Source organism: Peromyscus eremicus, chromosome 3 (genome assembly GCF_949786415.1).
Source record: "Peromyscus eremicus chromosome 3, PerEre_H2_v1, whole genome shotgun sequence".
In the NCBI taxonomy this organism is placed as follows: Eukaryota; Metazoa; Chordata; class Mammalia; order Rodentia; family Cricetidae; genus Peromyscus; species Peromyscus eremicus.
In genome coordinates, this window is record NC_081418.1 from 70,887,288 (window position 1) to 70,907,750 (window position 20,463).

Consider the following 20,463-nt stretch of genomic DNA (forward strand, 5'->3'; position numbering starts at 1 on the left):
ATCTGTGACTTCAGCTTTGGGGGAGGGTATAGGCAGAGGGAGCCAACACGTCTGGCCGCAGAGGGTACCGGCACTCAAATGCACATATCTACACACATACACATAATTAAAAGAAATAATAATAAAATACATTTAAATTTTAAAAAAGAATAGGAAGCTGTAGCATTTGAACCAAGGAAAAGAATAAGGTGTAATTTTATTTAAGAGTGGGAGGGGGTAGCAAAAACATAGATAAAGCAGAGTAAATAATTCAAAATAAGGAGACAAAAATAAAATACAGACATACCAGTAATTATTATCTGTAAGAATAAACTGGAAGTAGGTGAAATATTAGAATGATATTGATAAACAACATGCGTTAAGGGTATGGACGGAATTAAAAGGATAGAGAACTATATCCAGGCAATAATAACCAAACTAACAATGTGTACCAACATCACACAAAGTAAACCATCGAAGCAGCATTATTTAGAGAAGAGTTTCTATATAATGGTAAATACTGAAAACTCTCCTTGATGATCTGTGTTAACATGTAAACTGTTAGAAGAAATTGACAAGTGTGTCATCATAATGGAAAAGTTTTAAATTTTCCTGACTAAATAAATAAATGAGTCAAGATACAGAAAAATTGAGTTGTTTCAGCTTGCCAAGATTTGGTTTTGTTTGTTTTTGCAGATAGACTCTTAACTGCATGATCTGGGATAGTTTCAGAATCTCCATGTAGTTAGACTGCCCTCAGCTTGTTCCTCAGCCTCCTGAGAGCAGGCATTTTGGCTGTGCTTCTGTGCCTGGTTCCCAGCTCATTTCTTGGTACTGGAGATAGACTTTGGGGCCTTGCATTCTTTACCACTGAACTGCACCCCCAGCCTGTGGTTCAGTCTAATGAGTGCATACATTTCCCTATCAAGTACACAAAGAATATTTTAGAAATCAGTTGTGTTTTAATCCATAAAGCATACCTCAGCAGACCTTTACAATAGGCACCATACAGAACTCTGACTATCATCAGCCACCAGGAATGACAGCAGAACTCATTCTTAGATAGCCTTCTGAATAACATGTACATCAAAGAACGTGGGAAACAATTGTACCTGAACAGTGATAACAGTCTGGATGTGTGCCTATAGTGAGTAATCTCTATACTCATGTCAGAGTAGGTGCTGAGAGTTAGCAAACAATGCACTGAAGTTGAAGATAATTCTGGGAAAAACTGTTAACAGAATTGTCTCCAGAAGGAAAAAATAGAAAAGAAACGGACATAATTTGACACAAATTAAGAATAAATGGGGGGCTGGAGAGATGACTAAGAGGTTAAGAGCACCAACTGCTCTTCCAGAGGTCCTGAGTTCAATTCCCAGCACCCACATGGTGGCTCACAACCATCTGTAATGAGATCTGGCACCCTCTTCTGTATATATAATAAATAAATAAATCTTTTTAAAAAAAGAGTAAATGGAAAACTCACTGCTAATATTCTTGAATTTAGAATTTTAACAAATGGACAATTTCCTTAAATGTGTAATTTTATAAATAATGATTAAAAAAGAAATTCAAAACCTCAACTACTGACTGCTTTAAGAAGTTAAGACTAAATCTTAAAAATGGCAAACAGTGATTGGAGAAAAGCAAACAAACCCTAAAGCAGCCTTCAGAGACGGTTTGACAGTGGGTCTGCATGCAGAGAAGAAAATGGAAAACAGCAGCTATTTGACACCAGACAAGGACTGAGTGTGAAGGAAACTTAAAATGCAGAAATCCCGATTGAACAATACCAGTCTAAAGTAGTGTCTCATGTTAGGGATAAGCTCTCTGAAGCCAACTATTAGTGACACACACATACACAGAATAAATAAGCAAATAAATGAATGAATGAAATTATGCCTCAGGACCAAATTGGATTTATGCTGGGGCTGAACAGATACTATAAGATGAGACCATTAACTCAGTAAATGAGGAAGCTTTAAGGAAAAGTCTGTCTGTGTTCATGACCTTTACAGCAAAAACTCAGGCTAAATAATAGGTGAATTATTAGAACTGGGCCAGTGAGAGGGATCAACAGGTAAAGGCACTTGCTGCCAAGCCTGACAACTCAAGCTTATTCCCCCAGACCCACATGGCAGAAAGAGAGAACCAATTCCTGTATGCTGCTCTCTGACCTCTACATGCACACACATGGATGGATGGGTAGATAGATAGAGATGGATGATAGGGAATAAAAATTATTAAAATCAATGAGGGTTTATTGGGTTGTCAGATAGGTGACATATGTGTGGAAATTGTTGCTTTCATGTCCCACAAAGAAAAAAAAATGAAGAAGAACTTTTCTTTAAATAGTAACATTAAAAATAACAAGGGCTACAAAAGCAATAATGTATTAGAAATAATTTCTAGAAAAGGTTTGAGACTTTCTTTTAAAAAAATTTAAAACCTTATTGAAATAAGGTATCTAAGATTAATATACATGTAAAGCATATTATGTATAGAAAAATGCAGTATTATAAAAATAATATTTATACCCTAATTAGCCTGTATAGTTAATGCTATCCTGTTGTTGGTTGTTTTTGCTTTTTTGTGGGGTCCACCACCCAGCTCCCAAATAAATCAAACACAGAGGCTTACTCTTAATTATAAATGCACCAGGTCTTAGCTTGGCTTGTTTCTTGACAGTTTTCCTTAACATAAATTATCCCATCTACCCTTTGCCTCTGAGTTTTTTCCTTTTCTTACATCTATAAATCTTACTTTCACTCTTAGGTGGCTGGGTGGCTGGCCCCTGGTGTCCTCCTCTCCTTGTTCTCTTGCTCTTTCTCTTTGCTCCTCCCAGAGTTCTCCTTCTATTTATTCTCTCTGCCTGCCAGCCCTGCCTATCCTTTCTCCTGCCTCCCTATTCGCCGCTTAGCTCTTTATTAGGCTATCAGGTGTTTTAGAGAGGCACAATAACACAGCTTCACAGAGTTAAACAGGTGCAACATAAAAGAATGCAACACATCTTTATATCATTAAAACAAATGTTCCACTGCATAAACAAATGTAACATACCTTAAAATGATATTCTACAACACTCTCCCAATCAAATCTTAGTTTCTTGTAACCGGACACAGTGTTTCTAATATATATATATATATATATATATATATATATATATATATGGACCAATAAGTGAAGGGCTAAAGAGCAGTGACCATACTCATGAAGAATAATCCTCTTGGGACATATATCCTAAGAGATGCAGAAATTAAACAAATGTGGACAGAACTGAGTCCATAAACACGTGAGCCTGAGTGGAGAGACCACAGCCTGGGACCTAAGGACATGGAGGCTGCAATCAGGGTCTCAACCCTTCCACTAATTAATTTACTATGTGATTTTAGATGGGCTTTAATTTTCTTGTCTCTGAATGTTTACGATAAGGGCAATAGTACAAACTTCATGTGGTTGTGAGGATTTCAATGTGTTAAAATTTGGGCAATGTTGGCACTAAATTAAGTGAAAAAATTGTTGACTACAGATGGTGCTACAGTGTCATAGAGTAGGCTCTTGATGAGTAGCGCTGGGATTAATTGGTTAGTGACATGGAAAACAGTTGAATCATTTTTAAATTTGAAATAAAAGTTCTAGGTTGTCTCTGTAATACCTGTGAAATTCAAAAATCTAAAGAAGTAGGAAAAAAATAAGGAATTGTTTTTGACCTTTTGGTAAGGAATTTCTTTTTGCTTAAGATATACCCTTTTCCCCTCCATCCCCACCCCCCCAAATAAGCTTAGGGGTGCTCAAAGATGACTCAGCAGCTAAGAATACTGTTCTGCTCTTGTGAAGAGGATCTAATCTCGGTTCCCAGCATTCACGTGGCTCATAGCCTCCTGTAACTCCAGTTCCAGAGGATTTAACTTCCTCTTCTCAAGGGCTGATGCACACACATGGTACCCTACAAACATTTAGGCACACATACATACACATAGACAAATTTAAATGATAAACTTAGAAGACTGATAACATTGACTGTTTTAAATTGTAGCATATTTACATTTGAGGTAGAAACTAGACTTTGTAGTGGAAATGGCTCTTGACAACAAAAGTTTTGTGATGAAATAACACACAGTCCTTTGGTTAGTTGCTGTAGCAGATGATGCTTAAGTTGGCAGATAGAAGCATGATAGCGTAATGACATGGTAATAGTCTGGTCCAGGTGATACCTTTTCTCGCACCCTAAGTGCTGCTTTGTACAGCTGCAGAGGAGAACACACAACTACAACAAGCCATGCAGTAATGCAGTGTTGAAGGGCACTCATCCCCCATGGCCCTGTAGGTATCCCTTCAGGCTATGTGTTTCAAAGGAGCCCAAGTCAGAGTTCTCAGTTTTATGTGCATTGGCTTCATGGCCTATCAGTCTGGATTCTTTTTAATTATATATGACAATAAACTCATAACATTCCAAAAAGTACAGTATTTATTAGAAATGAACGTGTCATTGTTCTGATAACAAATTATGTTACATGGTCTGCCTTTAATCTGTTTTTTACCATCAAACCTTGTTATTTTAAGTTTATAATTTTGTGGAAAGGGTTATTAAAAAAGCATTAAACAGCACCAGTATTTAGGAGGTGGAAGCAGAAAGATGTCTAATTTGTGATCCACATAGCAAGATCTTGTTTCAGATGCCTGACCCCACCCCAAATATATATGTTGTAACTGAGGTACCTGAATAATAGTAGCTTCTTGAAAATCTGTAAGAAAAAACTGTAGAAAATTAAAAAATACAAAGAAAAAATTGTGACTAGTGAGGTAGTTAAGTGGGTCAAAGTGCTCACCCCAAGTCTGACAGCCTGAGTGTGATCTCTAGCACCGTTAGGTAGAAAGAAAGAACTTACTCCTGTGGGCTCTTGCCAGCACATAATCACCAATCTCTCTCTCTCTCTCTCTCTCTCTCTCTCTCTCTCTCACACGCACGCGCGCGCACACACACACACACACACACACACACACACACACACACACATACACCCCACACCCTACATATAAATTGTGATAAAGGATTTTTGGAAATGTAATTCAGTAAAGAGGATTGATGTGGTTGGTAAGCAGCTCTAGTTACAATGTATATGCTATAAGTCAGTCATTCTGTTCTCAAGTCTGTGCTGCAGAAGAAGTCTAGAGAGAGCAGCCACTGCCCAAAATTAAGACCAGGAGGAAAGAAAGCATCTAAACCAGGATGTGAGAAAGCCTTACTGTGACTCTCTAAAATGCCATTTCAAACTGTAATTAATGACAACATTAATTTATAATTTGTGTGACCTTTCAGAGACTGTTCATAGATAATTGGGAATATCTATAGTAAAAGAACAGATCAGAAAATTGTGATATACTTTTTGTCATTATTTATTTTGAAACAGAATCTCATCAAGTTTTCTAGGCTGGCCTTAAACCTATAATCTTCCTGCCTGCCTCAGTAACCCAAGCAGCTCGGATTATAGGCTTGTGACATCAAGTCTGTGTGCTATACTTACATAATGGAATACAAATTTAAAAGCACTTACAAAGAAGGCAAATAAGGCATAATATTTGTGGTGACACTAATTTAGAATTTTAGACATGGGACAATACTGTGTGTGTTTAGAATACATGCCTCTATAGTTATGCAGTAAGAAAATGCCTGAGAATAAAATTCAGAATACTGATTTCCTGTTGGAGCTGCTAGGAGAACGGGCTATCACAGTCTAAACAACCAGTGAGGTAGTTTACAGTCGAAACTATGTGAGTTGATACTAGTTTGATGAGATGGGATCTGGAGTGAGTTATTGCCTTCTCATGATGAACCTAGATGACATGGATATGGAGATAGTTTACCTTTTTTTTCCTATTTTCACCTGTAGAACTACCAATAACATCTTTTCATTTGCCCCTTCAGGATACTAGCTCACCTGGCTATATGAGCATACAGAAATTAACATGTGCCCCCAATGAGAACTCTGAGAAGTTTGAATCCTGCTTTAGTACTCATAGGCTGCTGCCCGAGTTACTTGTCCTTTGAAGACATTGATGTTATCGTTTGCCACAGCTCTGTGAATTTGAGAAAATGAAGGAACAATGTGCACAATTGTTTTTTTGTACAATGAGGGAAATGTGTTACATCTGTCCAACAGTGGAGCAGCCATTACAGGTCACTACTGAGAGCACTTGAAATGGGGCTGAGAAACTGGACTCTGTTGTTAATTAAGCTAATGAATTTAAATAACTACTGCATTGGACGTTGCTAATCTACGTTAGGAATAATTACGAGCTGCGAAGATAGCTCACTAAAGTGCTTCTCTTGTAAGAATGAGGACCTGAGTTCAGTCCTTGGAACACACACAGAAAAGCTGCTGTGGTGACAAGCCATTGCAATCTCAATGCTTGAGGAGGTGGAGGTGGGTGCATCCCTGGGACTCACTGGACAGCTAGCCTCATGAACCTACTTAGATAATTCTGGGCTACTGACAAGCCCTGTTTTGTTTGGTTTTTGTTTTGTTTTAACAAAAAAGGTGAGAAGCACTTGAGGAATGACCTCCTAGGTTGTGTGTGGCTTCCACATGTACGCACACATACATATATAGGCATGCACATACGTATACATACACAAACCCAAAGAAAGAGGATAAATATATGTACTCTGTACATAATTTTCAGTAAGACCATGAATCCTCTATAAATGTAAATAGATCAGGGTATCTTTGTGTATATATGGACTGCAGAGCAGGGTGAATTAAAGGGTCAATAATTACATATAAACATGAAATTTTAAATGTTAAGCATTATTGTCAAGAATTAAAAATTTAAAGCTTTTTATTACATTGCTAGGCAAGCTAAACAGGCCTGTGTGTAACTATTTTGAAAAGGAAATGTTTTTTTCTAACTTTTGAATATTAATGAAATGGTAGTTCTTGAAGGTAATAGTTACTCTTTTAAAATTTGAAAGTATGTCATAGCATAATTGTTCGAGGATTTTCCCCCTTAATAATGTAAAATAACTGAAATATAATTAACATCCTTTACTGTATTTGTCAGGTGTGATCATTAAAAATACTGATTGTTTTCCAAAGACACTAAAAGTCAAGTAGTAGATGTTTTTATTATGACTGTTGGGATCTCATTATACATAGGATTTATACTTTTCTGGTTTTGTTCTTTTCTAGCTGCATAGATGAATGGTTTGAAGTAAATAGATCTTGTCCAGAGCACCCTTCAGATTAAGCATCAGATTCCTGTGTTATGGGTAATTGTCCCTTTTTTTGTTTTAATTGATTTATAAACTATTATTTTGAATTACTATTTCATCTTCAGTTTTTTTCACCTTTTTTAGTGTGTGTGTATGTGTGTGTGTCTGCACTTGCTACTGCATGTAATCATGTACAAGCCTTGGCGTGTGTGTGGAGGTCAGAGGACAACCTGCCTGAGGAATTAGTTCTGGCCTTCGACCATGGAGGTCCCAGTAATTGAACTCGGGTTCTAAAGCAATCACCTTTGCTGCTGAGCTACCTCTCAAGCTACCTCAGCTCTCATTGTTATCCATCCATTTACTCACTGAGGCACGTTTCTGTGTGCATGTCTGTATATGTTTCCTAGGTATTTTGCAAGACTACTATATAAAAACTCACATTTAAAGCTATACTAAGGAGGCTAAGAGTCTTGTTAAGGGTTAGAACACAGACTTAACTGTCACAAGCACCAAAATCACTCCTAAAACAACAGCAAAACAAATACATGAAAAGTAACTGTTCTTGATTCTTGAATAGAGTTAGGTATTGAATAACTACAATACCCTTGCTACTTAAAAACATAATTGTTTATTTAATTACAGTTTACTACTGGGAGGAAACAAACAAACAGTGAGGTACAAATCATGACCACATCTTCTAGGAAGAATTCTTTAAGGGTCAGAGAGAGAGGTTAAGTCCCATGATTTTAAAAAGCAAGTTATACCATACTCCTCAGAGTATTTATATTGCATATGCACAGCTTTTTTTGCATGTCATTTACTTCAAGTCCAGATTGCACAGAATTTAATCTACGTGCTTAAGCATTGCCCCAGGTGTTTTCTCAGGTAATACAATTCCAGTCATTTGGAAGTCTGATGTGCTGGGGTCATTTCCTGTCTGCTGTGTGCTTGAAGTGAGAGTAAGCTGCTCAGTACTCAGATAGGGAAGTTAGAGCCGTGGGAAAGGTGACGTGGAGGACACGTGGTCTGTGGTGCCAGTTTGCACCCAGCTCATACATGTATCACCTTGCAGTACTAAATGGAGAGTGGTTTTATTCTGCAGAGGTAGTTTATTTGAAAATGCTTAGTGAATTAAAGGTAAACCGTGACTGTATTTTTCTTTAATATATGTCCCATAAGGTAAATTAATGTAAGGCGTCATTTAGCATTGAAAAAACTGAGGTTAACTTAGTTGCCATCTTTAAGTATGAAGCATTTAGCTAATCTTGCAATGCTTCAGAGAACTGAAAGACTCATGATGAAGGTGAGAAGACTAGCCAGCTGTAGACTTAGTGAGCAGCTGTGACTAGAAGTTGGGAGTGGTGTTCTGGGGTCTTGTTCTCTGCCATCCTTGATAATCTCAAGGTGCTTGGTGTATGTGCTGGCTAATTTTATGTCAGCTTGACACAAGCTAGGGCCAGCAGAGAAGAGGGAGAAAATGCCTCCAGAAGATCAGGCTATAGGCAAGCCTGTAGGGCACTTTCTTAACTAGTGGTTGATGTAAGAGGGTCCAGCCCATTGAGGGTGGAGCCATCCCTGTGCTGGTAGTCCTTAGTTCTATAAGAAAGCACCCCTCTATGGCCTCTGCATTAGCTCCTGCCTCCAGGTTCCTGCCCTGTTTGAGTTCCTGTCCTGACTTCCTTTGATGATGAACAGTGATGTGGAAGTGTAAGCCAAAAAACTATTTCTTCCTCAACTTGCTTTTGATCATGGTATTTCATCACAGCAATGATAACCCTAACTAGAACAATGGGTAAAGGTGCCTGTCACCAAGCCTGATAACCCGTATTCTTTTTTTTTGTTTGTTTTTGTTTGTTTGTTTTTCGAGACAGGGTTTCTCTGTGTAGCTTTGCGCCTTTTCCTGGAACTCACTTGGTAGCCCAGGCTGGCCTCGAACTCACAGAGATCCGCCTGGCTCTGCCTCCCGAGTGCTGGGATTAAAGGCGTGCGCCACCACCGCCCGGCCCTGATAACCCGTATTCTATCCCTGGGACCTGCATAGTAGGAGAGAATCAATTCCCATATGCTGTTCTCTGACCTCCACACATGGGCCCCACCTCCACAGATAATAAATGATGTAATTAGTATCTCTTGCTCTTTAGCTTAGAAGTCTAGGTATTGAGGTGATGTACTCAAGAAATGTGGTTGCAGCATTGATGAGGGTAACTTAAGGGTAACAGATTCAGCAGTGAGAACTACAGCAGGGTACATGAGAAAGCAAAGGCCCTGGGGGACTGGGGTGCTGAAAGACCCTAAGTACAAATGGGATAGCAGGCGTTCTGGTGCAGAGCAGTGGGATGTAGTGAGGTTGTGTCAGGGCACGTGTGTGTGCATCAGTGTTTTTAGTTTACTATTAGAAAGGTAGAGATCTTTATTGGTTTTGTTTTATGATGTTGGAAATCAAACCCATGATCTTGTACATACCAGCAGTTTACACTGGGGTACTTCCACAGTCCCAGTAAAGTTTCTTGTTGTTTCAGAGCTTGAACTTAAAGTTCTGTTCTGGCTAGGTGGTGCCCTGCCACTGAGCTGTATCCCCAACCTGAAAACATTTTCTGATGGCGAGGATGCTTTGCCATACTGTCAAGTGTTGTCCTGTGTCTGGGTCAACACAGTTAGGGGAAATTACTGTAGCATTTTAAAATAAATACTAAAAACTAGTGCTAATAAAATGAAGGTTTTGCTGGGCATGGTGGCAGAAGTTCTGGGTCAGCCTGACCTACACAAAAAGGGAGGTATTTTTAATTTAGTGTTTCACATGCCAAAATCTATCCCTAAATCTTTAACCTGCCTATAAATATGCTCCTTTTAGTCTGTACTAGTGCAGTCAAGATAGCCTAACAAAGTACCTGAGGTGGCTAATGATGAGCAAAATCTTTGCTCAGAGTTTTGCACATTGGAAAGTCCGGATCAAGGTGCCAGAAGACAATGTCTTCAATGATCATTCCTCAGGTGTCCTTGGATGACAGAAGAGAGGTCATTGGCCAGGAAAGGCTCTGATGCTGCTGTGATGGAGATTAGCAAACACCAAGATCACAGCAGAAAGTTTTTTCTTTCATGGTCTCATCACTGAACTTTTTTCTTTGATGTTACAGTGAGCTCATGGGATTTTGGAACACATCCTGTCTCATAGTCACCAGCACATCTTTTTAAGCTCAGACAACATTTGTTTTCTTAACATCTTAGTCCTTCCTCGTTAGGAGTGTTTCTGCACATGGCACCTGTGCTTTGAGACGAACTTACATGGGATAAGTTGATCTTTCTACACATCTGCCTGCAGAAATCCAAACCAATGGAGTCTGTTTCCAAAAGCTTTAAGGAGTCTTTTTGAGTAGCAAGGCCTTGCATTATATCTGTAGCATAAGAATTTAATAGTTACCAACCCAAAATAGAGACATGAATATGCACAGTCTTGATTAATTATGAAGTTGCTTACTGCTTTTATTTGGGGAGATGATTTTAAGTTTGAGAGGGTGTATGTATATGTGTTCATGTGTGTACTTAAGCACTTACCGTGGAAAAGGAATGACTTAAGTTTTTGCTGATTTCTTATACTATGTTAAGCTTTTATTGTCATGCTGTTTCTTAATTTGTTCTACAGAATAATTTGTAAATTTCTGAAGTAAAAAGGGTGGTATAAAAGGCTACAGTAATAAAGCACTCTTCATGGGGAAGTGGGTGTTGTATTTCTGTTTGCATTACTATTATTGATCATGACTTAGAATAATTTATTTTTATGCAGGTTTTCTTGTCTTTTCAAGATGCTTGAGAAATCTAGAAGATTTGAAGATCTGTCTCTGGAAAAAAAAAAAAATGAAAACTGCAGGCTTACTCAGCCAGGAACTGAGTTCTGTGACACTCGGTAATCCAGAGATGGACAGGAACCACAGAACTCAGTGTACCAAACTTGCATATAAGGGACACACAGGGATTTTGAAAATGCTGCACATCCTGTACTAGTCACTGCATAGATGATACTGATAAACATTTTGTATTCAGACGCCAAAGTTAACTAATTTCAAAGTTGATTTACTTTTTATTAAGTTCTGTAGAGCTGCTGTTTTATTGTATTTGTTTTATTTGTTTGTTTGTTTTTAGTTTGGGGACTTTTTATTTTCCCCAACATAATGCTTCTGCATTCACCTATTCTTAACTTGAAAACCACCCAATTTAGTTCTTACAAACTCTTCAATGTGAAACCAAGAAATGTAATCAAAACAGAATAATATTCTATGAATGGAGAGTATAATCTCAAGTTCTTCCATTTTTTTCCCCCATGTGTGAAAAATAGATTTCTGGGTAGGAGAGCTAAAATATGTTAGTAGTTTGAATTAAAGGTTTAATATTATAAAAATGCCATCCAAAGAGTAAATCAAGTTACATAATTACATTTTAGTTAATTAAATGTAGAAGTGTCTACTGAATTGCAGTTTCTGAAATACATTGTTTCTTTTGAAATAAAACTGCGCAATAGCTTGTTAGCAGTGACCATCTTGCAGCTATGCAACTTTGAAAAGTCCAGACTTGCAGGTCTTCTTCGTGCTGGGGCCGCAGTGACTGTCCTGACAGGGATCTTTTCTTCCTTTCATGTAACTATGTCATTGTGCTTTGCATTTCCAGGCAGGTTTCCCATGTTTGGTAAAATGTTTAGCGAGTTGTAAACTTAATACCTTATGAAAAGGGTGAAATAAACGCGTCTGCAGTGGGACTTGTAGTAATTTGAGGGACATTTTATATACTTTTAAAAATCAGAATTTAATTGGGATGCCAGATTTCTAGCAACTTGCATCTTTAGTTTTCCAGATAATCTGGAAGTTAGCATTTGATAAATGATTTTTAAGCAAATATAAAGATTTTGTTAATTTATAATTTATTAATGTGTTGTTACTGTAATTGAAAATGTTGTGGATACTTTTAAATTCAGTCTTTGTAGAAAGAACTGTATTAAGCAAAATTATGTGAATAAATATTCCCCCAAAATACATCTGATGGTTAAGAATACTGAAAGTTTAGCTATGAGGACTGCAACAGTGTATGTCTTTTTTAAATACTATCAGAATATCACTAAGTGGGTTTCACGTTTGGGTTCCTCAGGAGAATGTCGTTTCCCTGGTCTAGTCCAGGCTGCACAGTCCTGCTTCCGGCTGAGCTGTCGGGATGTTGAAGTATATGCTTCTCTGATGCTGCTGCTCTCCCTCTCACTTGGTCCCAGCCCCATTGCTTCTGCTTCCTCTTTTTCAAAAGGGCAAAGGGCAGGGGGCGGGGCGTTTGTCCAGATCATGTAATGAACTTGCATTGTTTTCCTGTGGTTGTAGGCTAGATACTACTTTCCTGCAGTTACACCGTGGTCTACCTGTTGGGGACAGTGGTCAGACACCAGAACCTCAGTGGGAGGGACAGCTGCCAGCACAGCTCTGTAGCTGCTTTTTTTCCTGTCCAGGTGTAGGAAGTTACTTTTCCCTCAAGGGAAATTTTCTTACCTTAATTTTTTTGTTGTTGTTGTTGTTGTTAATATGAAATCTCAATCTATTTTACTTTATCTTTCAGTTTGTACACTTTCCTCTCTCCTCTGATTTTCCCCAAGGAAGAGCTCTTAGAATGTGAATAATCACTTTGCTTTCTACTACTGGTGTATTGTCGTGGTAAGAATTACTTCCGCTGGCTTCTCTTCTGGGAGAGAAGCTGTGGTAATGAATGTTTATATTCCCCTGGAAGGTGACCTGCTTTGTGCCAAGCTCAACTTCTTGGACGTCTCAGCCTAAGTTCGCCTTCCTTCACATGTCCTCCAGCGCTCTTGATGGCTTCTCTGCCGTGGCTGCTGCCTCCAAGCTCCTGCGGTGTTAGAGGCCAGTACTGCTGTGTCCAGGACACCGGCAGGCTGTGCCTGTCTGGACAGTATTTACTGAACTCCATTAAAACAACTTTTTTTCCCCCTCAAATTTTATAAAGTTGGCATTTTTACTTTAAATTCTGTCTGTAATGATTTCCTATAAAGAATAATTTAGAAATGGAAGAAAGGAGATGTTTCAGTTTCTGTTCAAAGTTACTATTCTGGGAATGTTCTATAACTGATACTTTATAACACTGTTTATAATATTTATCAGTCTGTATGCAGACACTGAGTAGCATCAATCATAAAATTATATTAGCTATTTGAATATTCAGCTGAAACTACTGACAGTAACTACTATAGAGACAGAATCACAGTGGGATCCTCACTTATCCAGCCAGTCATCACCCTCTAGAATCTTCGTAAATGTTCTTCAGATAAGGTCACGCGTATGCCGAGAAGGAGGTACATGCTTGAATTTCTCTAATGCTGCTCTGTCCATAGTGAACTTTCTGCCAATTTTCTACTTTAATCTGGCTGTTTATTTCCTCTATACTAGGATATTTAAGAGAAGCACTATTCTCTTTAGAAAACCAATTCTCTTTCTTTGACTCCTCTCTAGAGAAATAGACATAATGATTTTTCAAACTTAGTTATAAATCAGACTGTAAGATTATTTTAAGAAGAATGTCTGTGACTAAAATAAGCAGTGGTCTCTTACTGACTTGGTGTGTGTGACAACAGAAACCACAGTGGTCAACTCATGTTGACTGTGGGAGTGTATAGGCCTGGGCTTTCCAGTGCAAGTCTTCTGCATTCTTAAATGTTACATAGTTACTCTGGTTTTCACCCATGTAGACACTAGGATATAGCCCAGAATAACCAAGGACGATCCTCAGCATAGCTGCAGTACATACAGTGAAGCTGTTTCCACCCGCATGAGTTGTCTGAGATGGCAAGCCTTTCCAGACCTTATCTCACTCAGACTGGGTTCTAAGTCTGGGTATGGTGAGGTTTCAGAGCACTCACTGCCCACACTCCTCAGGAAACTGAGGTAGGAGGATTGCCACAAGGTCCAGGCTGGCCTGGGTTGTTCTAGGCTAGCCTGTCTCAAAAAAAACAAACAAAAGCAATCATTTTAATATGTTACAGTAAGACATATGCATATTCCTCTCAGTGAGAAGGATCATGAATTCAGTGTAAATAGGACCTACTTTTCTGTACTGACTTGAGTGAGGTGAGGGGATTTCCCCAACAGTAAGCTAATGGTGAGCAAAGCATGAAACTCAAAATTCAAGAGTAGTTGTGTTTGTAGTCTGACTTATAGCCGCACTTTATATTGACCATATGACCCAGATAGCCTTATGCTTCACAAAGGAGGTTTCCATCTAAACCAACTCAGAACGTCCGGAGCATACAAAGTGACTTAGAGGCAAATGATGCTGTTGTCATCAATGTCCTTTGCTCGTGGTGGGTGCTCTGGTGCATTTGGCCATTTTCTGTGGGTTACACCCTGGTGTAAACTAGGTATTCACTGACAGTGAGAGATGAAACGTGAAATGTCCCTTGTTACTCACTGTACAGATATTTTAACTTGACTTAAAAAGACTAGTATGTCAGTGCTTTGGAGCCCATTCTCCTATTTTTCCTAAAATCTGTAACTTAGTCTTTTCTTAGCTGTGGTGTGACTGTAGTTCCCTGTTTCACTCTCTGCTCCTCCTTCCCACATCTGCTGCTGAGTCTGACTGGCTGCTGCTTGGCGTACTCCTGGTGGTGATTCACATTCTGAAATCATTAAGAAAACAGTTTTGGTGAGACTGTACCCAGTACTTTATACCATATTCTCTAAATGTGGTGCTTAAGCTAGGAAATGGAATTTTTTTTATTAGAGTTCTGTCTTAAATGGGAAATACCTGATCACCTAAGTTTGTTGACTTTCTGTGAGAAATAAAAGGCCTTGAACACCAGAAATGTTAATATTTAGTTTAATATGCACAGTCAATGTCCTCACAGGTGTGTCATTGGATGTTCAAACTCTTCTTCATTTTTTGACCAGTGGCTGAAGATAAGGTAGTTTGTTGTTGTTTTGTTTTGTTTTGGTCTCTTTGTTTATGGAGAAGCAAAGAGCAGTTGACATGAACTAACATCCCCACCAAAAAAAAAAAAAAAAAAAAAAATGAAGAATGTGATACTGTAGCATTTATTAACGTGGTGTGTTTCTTAACTCTGCCCCTATGGCATTACCATCTCAAAATTGGACAGAAGTGACATTCTCCTGTCACTGAGGAGACATTTCTGATTTAGTATGTTGGAGTTGATGTGTACCAATCATTTATTTGGGAAACTTCATAACTGCCTGCCTTTTGTCAGCAGTAATTGTGGCACCAGAAATGTTTCCTTCATTAGCCAAGGACGTGCACATCTGGAACCCCAGCACCCAAGGGGTTGAGGTAGAGGCAGAGGGTCACACGTCTGAAGCCAGCTTGGGCTACACAGTGAGTTTGAGACCAGCCTGAACTGCAAAATGAGAGCTTGTGTCAGAGTTTGGTTGTCATCTTGTTAGAGTGTTTGGGTGTACACAGTATAGTTAGGAGACTGGTCTAGGAGAAACAATAGGAACATGGGACTTAGTGGCACTGAGTAACAGTTCATTGCATTTCTTTGCAGATGACTTGCTATGTGGACTTCTTTGATTGAAAATCACAATATTTACCTCTATTGATTTGCTCCTGGTTTCCACAACTCTTCTAGAATATCTCTTAATTTTCTCTATTAGAAAGTATTTTGTTGTTCTTGTTAAATAAGGCCCTGGAAGCATTGATCACAAGAAACAGAGAAAATATTAGGAACAGCTTTTATTAGTGTGATCTAAACAGAAACAACAATTCATCATTGATATTTTAATAAATAAAAATTCCAAAAGATCTTGTTAAACTCTGTTCTTTAGAAGTAGAAAATAAGAATACTCTCAAAGGAAGTTGTCATGTCCTACCTTATGTCTTTAAGTTGACAGTGCATTACAATAAACAAATATTTGAATGCTGGAAAGTTGGCGTGCTTTAATTGATGTTATGTCCTCTTTATTTTATTTTTACCCATAATAACAAAGCTAGATCCAAAATTGTGAAAATTTCTCATTAGCTTACAGTAATGGACAAAGGTGTTTTTGTATTTCCATGACTATAAGTAAAGATGTACTTTGAAATACCCGATATAAACCTTTAATGTTATCATTGAAATGCAGCTAGAACACTGTTGGGAGGGACACCCTATGAGTGTGCAGTCACACTTTGTAGACTTCATTTGTTTCATAACTTGCCTTTATTTTTGGAAGCAGTTTTTAAGATATAAACACCATTGGGTTCTGTAGTGAAGTGATTAAGAAACTAGGCTTTGGGGCTGGATCTCCTAGTCTTAGGCATCTCTGGCCATGGATTTTATTCTGTGCCTTGCCTTGGTCTTCTGATACCAGGGCTCTTGTATTAAGTAAGAAGGTATGTGTATTCAAAGTCAGATATGTGGTATACATAAATGTTGCTATATTAAACAAAAACATTTGTACCCATTTATATGATTTTTGTTAATATGTTTACCATGAAGTGTGATGATAAAATCTGAGATCTTAACTGGTGTATTGAAAGAAGCCATGGAATACCGGAGCATCGTGGGTTCTGATTTTCATTCTCACCAGTTAGCAAGAATGCTATTTGAGCAACTTTTCATTGAGCAGCTTTTGATTTCATGCTGTCTTGGAACTAGGAACATAGTAATGAAAGACAGCTGGCCTCTAGAAGCCTAATTTCAGTTACCATTGCATGCTAGAGAGTAATAAGCTGTAGCAGGTATGTTACTATGTAATATGACTCAGAGACATAAACTCAGAAGAAATGGGAGCATTAGTAGGTCTTTAAGAATAGGTAGATGATTCATAGCTCTGGAGAGTATGGGTAAAGGGATATGGACAGCTAGCAACAGATCATGCATCATAACTGTGATTAGAGGACTTGAAACAGGAAAAAAGACAATCATGCTACATTTCAGATTGGGGACGGTGAAACTGGAGGCAGAAAGGCCTGGGAAGAAATCTCTAGTAACTCAAGAGATGAGAGAGAAGTCAAGAGAAGGTGAGGTCAGGAGGACCTGGAACCTTAGAAAGGAAGGTTGATTCACCTCAGCAATCATCTCTATAGAAAGGGATAGAGAGCTCCTGGGACAACTCATTGTCCTTTCTGTCTATCTTGAAAGGTTGACTGCCTGGGAAAATCTGATTATGCCAGGAATATCCTAAAGAACCAGAAATAAGGACCTTCCGTTTGAAAGTGAATTGAAGTGGGGGTCGGATAGAGGGTTGAGAACAAAGGCAGACATGAATACATGGCAGCTGCTTCAGGATCATAATGCCTTAGGGCTGCAAATATCGGTAGTACTAACTGCTAGCTAGAGAGTGAGGAACACAGAGTTACTTAACACTCCAGCTTGGCTGAGTTGGACTTCTCTTGAAGCCCTATTGCTTTAGCTTCTGTTGCTGTGGCCCTTGCTTAGTGAGTGCCAGCCTGTACCTTGAAACACTTGAGAGTTTTGTCTTGGGTTCATTTTCCATGCCCTTTCCATTGTACCTGACTTCAAATCTTGACAACAGACTGCTTGGTTTGGGTTCTCGTCCACATCCATGTGAGCCTGTGGTCCTAGTGACATTGCTCCTCAAAAAAGCTTAGGTTCTGCTCTGGAGAAGGACCAGAAGGCTAGAGGTGCTGCTGCATGATCTTTGCTGTTGAGCAAAGGACAGAAAAGACTGGTAAAGGCTTTCTGGGAGGAGCAGCAACCTCAGGGTAGCTGTATGGGTCAAGGAGGAGACCTCCTGACGACCTAGTCTAATAGCACATCCCTGGCAACACAACAGATTGCTCCAGAATGACCTGTGAAAACAGTAGAAACTTAACCTTGAGATATATATCCCAAGATGGCAAAGGACCCTAGGTTTATATATTTCACATAAAATGCTTTTTAAAAAAAAAAAAAAATGTCTTCAGTACTTTATAGAACTTAAAATTTTGTCAAATTTTGTCAAACTCCTCTAATATTTTCTGTGAGCTCTTGATTTCACTATTTTGTGGGGTTCAGATAGATTATAACCAAAAAAAAAAAAATACCTTCCCGATAAAATAAATTTGAGTTTTTAATATTTCTAATTTATTTGGTCCTTTAGGAGCCGAGTGACCAGGACATTAACTGAACAGTAGCTGCATAGTGTTGGCCTTAGTGTAAAACAACTTCAGGAAAATATCAAAGAACTGCGTATCATGAGCCTTTGGTAGCTCTGTAATGCCTGAGATGTTTAGTGTTAGGTCGGGTGTGGTGGCACACACCTTCAGTCTCAGCACTCAGGAGGCAGTTTTCCTGCCTGGCCCACAGTCAGGACAAATCTCTCTCACCTACCAGTCCCACAGCCGCTCAGACCCGATCAAGTAAACACAGAGACTTATATTGCTTACAAACTGTATGGCCGTGGCAGGCTTCTTGCTAACTGTTCTTACAGCTTAAATTAATCCATTTCTATAAATCTATACCTTGCCACATGGCTTGTGGCTTACCGGCATCTTCACATGCTGTTTCTCATCATGGCGGCTGGCAGTGTCTCTCTCTCAGCCTTCCACTTCCCAGCTTTATTTTCCTCCTTGTCCTGCCTATACTTCCTGCCTGGCCACTGGCCAATCAGTGATTTATTTATTGACCAATCAGCAACACACTTGACATACAGACCATCCCATAGCAAGCCTGGTCTATATCGCCAGGTCCAGGCCAGCCAGGGATACATAGTGAAACTGTCTCAAAAAAAAGTCTAAGGTTATTCACCACCCAGATATTCAGGTCCTGTACATCAAGGACAGCAAATGGCATATACTTCATCTGTTGTTAGAACGCAAATCATAAACTGCCCTAGACTGTTCAGATATGCAGATCCACCTTAGCATGTAATCAATTTGATAAGTCCCCAACTGATAGATAACTAGGTGGGTTTTTTTGTTTGTTTTTTGTTTTTTTTCTTTCATCTTTGGGATCTATTTGGAACTAACCCTGTTTTCAGTGCTCAGCAGTTAAGCGACCAGTAGCTATTGTCCTGGAAGGCACAAGTTCGGGCATCTCTACCTTGGGAATGTTTTCTCTCTGACTTTTTGTGCCTGGATAGTTCTGAAGGCTTTGTTAAGACCCTGACCTCATTTGGAGTTGGTCTGGTTGAACAACTGCACGTAAGCAGCTCTTGCTTGCTCTGTATTGGGACTAGACGGGAATAGTGCCAACTTATTCTGACAAAAGAACTGGAAAATCCTTTGCAAAATTAAGGTCTTCATATGCATTCATGGACAACTCTGGCCATCACTGTGGCTGTAGCTTTTGGTGGTTATATGCAGACTTTGATTAGCTGGTCTCCTGCACAGGAGCTGAAGGGTTTGTGAGGTCTGATCAAGCAGAGTTGTTCATGAACCCCTTTCAGATGCATCACCTCTCGAGTTCTACCTGACCATCTACTTGTAGTTAACTCTCTACCATGTTCATGCTTGGTGCTGCTGTTAGGCTTACCCACAAAATACTCATTTGCAAAACAGACTTCACAATCTCGTGTGGGGAGCAGTCTAGAGGCAGTTGAAGTCTAAATGTTACTGAAGCCACTGCCCAACTTGCTGAGGGGTCTTGTGCTCTAGTGTCATGCTGAGTGGGGTTTGTCAAGTTGAACTGTTCCCTGAGAAAAGGCATATTAAACACTGTGCCTCTTGATTCGTGTGAGTCGGTAATTTCTCAAAACTTGGCCAAGCATCAGATTAACTCAAGAGGCAAGAGGGAATGCAGGAGCTGCTCTTTAAATCTGTGGGCTCTGGGCCAATCTTTGCAGTATGGTTCTGTGGGGTATCCAAGAGACCTCAGACCTGTGCAGCCCGGCTCTCGACATCTCTTCTACTGCTCTTCTTGTTAGGTCCAACTTCTCTTGTTGAATATTGAGAAAACTACTCTTGGTGAAGTTATAAATCCTTCCCCTCTTTGGTTAAGGAATCAACTCTGGCTCACCAGGGCTCCAACACTGATTCTGCACAGCCTACTTTAATAGGTTCCTCAAAACCTTTTTTCCCCCAGAGCTTGGCACTCAGACAAAGCAAAAGTCCTTTTGCTTCCAGGCTTTTGTCTTCTTCACATTTAATAAACTCAACTTTGACTGAGCACTGACATCTCTCTCTCTTCGTCCTGAAACAATGACTCTAGTGAGTCCGACTTCCCAGAAGCACCCAGAACACAAAAAAATCCCAGGAACAAGGACCATAGCAGCTAAAAATAGTGTCACCAGCTGGCCTAGTAGCACACACCTCTAATCCCAGCACTTAGGACTGGAGGCAGGAGGATCAGTCGTTCA